Source organism: Anser anser (assembly GCF_964211835.1).
Source record: "Anser anser genome assembly, contig: HAP1_SCAFFOLD_177, whole genome shotgun sequence".
Classification (NCBI taxonomy): Eukaryota; Metazoa; Chordata; class Aves; order Anseriformes; family Anatidae; genus Anser; species Anser anser.
Genome location: NW_028154007.1, coordinates 193,582 through 197,157, shown reverse-complemented (window position 1 = coordinate 197,157; position 3,576 = coordinate 193,582). Strand labels below are relative to the sequence as shown.

The 3,576-nt window shown below is 51.6% G+C and overlaps 1 long non-coding RNA gene across 4 annotated transcripts; it reads left to right on the top strand.

Moving 5' to 3' along the window:
- Positions 1-387: 387 nt before the first annotated feature.
- LOC310890972 lies at positions 388-3,369 on the top strand. Of its 4 annotated transcripts, XR_014577370.1 has the most exons (8): positions 388-559; positions 911-1,010; positions 2,239-2,353; positions 2,468-2,520; positions 2,603-2,650; positions 2,755-2,801; positions 2,892-3,028; positions 3,162-3,369. It is a non-coding gene; the product is annotated as an uncharacterized lncRNA (long non-coding RNA). The 4 variants fall into 4 exon arrangements; XR_014577371.1 differs by lacking the exon at positions 388-559 and having other exon boundaries at positions 567-1,010; positions 2,239-2,341; XR_014577372.1 differs by lacking the exon at positions 388-559 and having other exon boundaries at positions 567-1,010; positions 2,239-2,349; positions 3,162-3,367.
- The last annotated feature ends 207 nt before the right edge of the window (positions 3,370-3,576 follow it).

Here is a 3,576-nt window from a genome sequence, read left to right as displayed (position 1 = left end):
GGTGTTTTTTTTTTCTGGCTCTCATCTCTGTGTTTGAGTCCTCTGCAAGGAGCTGTACTGTTTGCGTGTCCATCACGGATATGACCTTCTCTTTTTGTTTCTTGTAGCCCAGGGCATGGGCACGGACACTTGAATGAGGCACAAGGGTGAGAGGAAGGCAGTGTGAGCCCTGAGTTGGTCGGTGGATTGTGTTAGTCTGCTTTGCCTGTTGGGCAGGCTTCGGAAGCACCTTGCGACAGCAGAGTACACCTCCTGCCACGTTCCTGAGGTGTGCCAGGCATCAGCGGTTCCAGTTCCTGAAATGCTGGAGATGCTCGGAGCGCAAGAGGAGCTGGGAGCGTGATGCATCTCCTTGGGATGTTAGATGAGCGAAGCGGTGGTACTGGGTTGGGGAACGTGGGTCTGGGGCTTCTTGGCTGTTGGGGTAGGGGAGGAAAGAAGAGGAGTGGGTATAGACTGTTTTGTGGATTGTCACGTTTGTTTGTTCTTTCTCCTTGGTTTAAGCTATGTGACCTTGGCTCAGCACCGTAAATGGAAGTGCTAAGCCTGGATCGGGAAGGTGAGTGGAGTAAAGTTGGAAAAAGGGCATTGGTTTTGGTTTGGTAGTCTATTGGTCCCATCTCTGGGTGACTCCTCTTTTCCGGGGATGAAGAAGATACTGGGAACATCCTAGTTGGCCTCTGTGGCCCACCTTGAGGATGGATTGTGACCCCTGAGAATTGAGTCCAGGGGCCAATACTGTGTGTTTGGGGGTGGTTGGCAGGGGAAGGCGGGCAGTTGTCTCGAGTTTGTCTATCTGACTTCAGTAGCAGAGCAGGTCAGTGGACTACTGTTTTGTTTTTGAGGTGGGTGTTTCACTGGAAGAAGTTTGGCTGGTGTGCCAGTGCCCGATGGCACTTTATTTCTGCAGGTGAAGAGGAGCCTCGTGCCGGAAGCAATGTCCTGGCTAGCCTTCGTGTTCCTTGATGAGGATGGAACCTGCCTCCCGTCATTCCCAAGCTAAGCTGGGGGCAAGTGCTATGTCTGCTTTCAGGTTTTGAATGCACACATAGGGCAAGGGTCTGTGCTTTTAAGTCATTGCAGTGGATGGGGCCTTTTGGAATTGATTACGGTCAGACAGTGTGTGGGGGCGTGGGATTCTGTCAGGTACGGCTTGAGCACGTGCCAGGCAGGGCAGTTCCAGCTTGGTGTCCATGTTCTGTGTTGTCTGTGCTGTTGCTCTTGGTGCTTGGCAGGCCCTGGGGAAGCCATCCTGAGGGTGTTGAACACTTGACCTCACTGGAATAATGCTGATGCTCAATCGGAAGCTGAGCATTTCTTGTCTTGCAGTGGGAGCCTAGAGAGATCACTTCTTCTGTGCGTGTAATTTGTTTTGTATCAAATGTGTCTTGATGTGATCATCATATGTTATGCGCTCCTCAGGTCTTGATATCCTCATTGCCTTCTTCCACTGGACGGATTAGATGGGCAACTTGGTAGCCACACCAAAGGTCCTAAATGCTTGTTTCATCATCGTAGGGCTGATCTGAGCACTTCTTGTCTTGCAGTCACAGCTTAAAGCGCAGATGTGTTTCAGGTCTTGTGCATCATATTCGGTTTCAGATGGCATCTGTTTCCATCCTTGCTGTTGCGGAAGTCATGTGGGCTTCATCAGGAGCTCTGTCTTGGGAGTTCATTTCCGAAGCATTTTTCTTCTGGGGTTTGCACTCCCCATCCTTCTGGTCTCTTGTCTTAAAGGCAGGCTTTTTATGCCTCCATCATCCCAGTTCTGGCAGTTGCTTCCAGTTGCATGTCGTGACATTTGAGTCTCTCCTTGGGTCTGCTGCAGAGCACCTGTTCTGACTTGCTGTCGCTGTAGGGCTTCCCTCTGGGAGTCTTTTTGTTTTGCGCCTTGTGTTCTGTGTTTTGTTCGTAATGTTTGTAGCGTGCCTGTGTGTGTGTGTTTGACCTGGAGCTGTCCTGCCTGGCAGTTAGTGATGGTAGCTGACGTGGCAGTCCATCGGTGTACTAATACATTGTCCGGACTGTTTTGGCAAAGACATCCGGTCTGCCTCTGGGCACGTACTGAAGGGCAGCTGGCACAGAGTCATCTCCGTGGTGTTTGGCAAATGTGGAGGGGGAGACCTGAGCTGCTTGCGAGCAGCTGTTCGCATAGTGCTTGAATAGTGCTAGAGGATAGGTCTGTCGTTGAATCTTGAAAGCTCGTAGATGTGGAGTTTTTTTTTTTTTTTCCTCCAGTCTTAGGTAAACCTTAGGAGGAACCGGTCAAAGGAGAGAGCGCCTTCTGGAACTGTCAAGCACTTGTTCGGCAGCTCAGTGACTGGCTTGGTCTACTTCTGAGGTGCCGAGGCAGGTTGTCTGCTGTTTTGAAACGATAACATTGGAAATGGGGTCCCATGTGTTGTTGAGGGATGGGTGCTAATGCTGGCAGCTGAATGATTACCTTCTATGTTTTCATTTGTTAAAGCTGAAACGCAGCGTACAACCTGGGACGTCACACCCAGAGCTGCCTCTGGCAAGGTGAGCGATGAACAGATGGAGCAGTTATAGTTGGGTTGCTGTTCTCACTGTCACTCTAAGTGTCCCCTCTGTTCTCTTTTAGAGGTGTTGTAGCTGGCTTAAGAGGGTAGATGGAAGCATCTGCCTCGGGGTAGGTAAGCGGGTAGAGGTAAGGCAGCAGATGAGAGTAACTGTCCTAGCTGTGCTGTGGCTTTGGATGCTGCCTTGGCCTATGCTTTTCTTCCTCTTTCACAGGTGTCTCGCACAGGCTCAAAGGAGCAAACTGCATTCTGAAGAGCTGCGTAAGTAGGGGGGCTGGTCATGAACTGGGTTGGAGCGGAATGGTGAAGTAGCGTGAGGTGACGATGAAAGGTCTCCGTCTTGCTTTGCAGGTGCCATGGCAGGCTCTCCACAGAAGTGGCTGAGGATTTGAGATGAGGCCAGAGAGTGACAAGGAGCAGCACGTGCAGGGATGGTTTCCAAGCGCTGCGATTGTTTTCTCTTCTGTTTATCAGGTGCCACAGGCAAGGTGGGCTGTAACATCAGTCTTTAGAATTGGAGCAAAGCGGGTCACTTGAATGCCGCACGGCATCTGAGAAGGGTGTTTTAACAGGAAAAGTTTGTCTGGCGTGGCGGTGTCTGATGGCAGTGTGTTTCCACAGGTGAAGAGGTGCCTGAAGCCCCATCCTGGCTGGCCAGCGCACACCTCGCTGAGAACGAAAGCTGCTTTCCAGTAATTCAGAAAGCTAAGTTACGTCTCGGCCTCGAGCATCTGGGGCGTGTGCCTGTGCTTTTGGACCTGTCTGTAGCGTTTGGCACCTGCATTAATACTTTCTTGGCATATGTGCAGGCTTTTGGGGCCTGTGTCTTGGGGGGAGGGTTGGGGCCAGTGTCTAGGGGGGGTGTGGAGCTGCTTGTACACCTTTGGGGACTGTGTCTGGGGGGGTCGGGGCCTGCATATAGGGGGGTTGGAAGCTGGTTGTACAATGTAGGGATCTGTATCTGTGGGGATTGGGAGCTGCTTGTACACAGTAGGGGCTTGCGTTTGGGGGGGTGTTGGGAGCTGCTTGTACACCT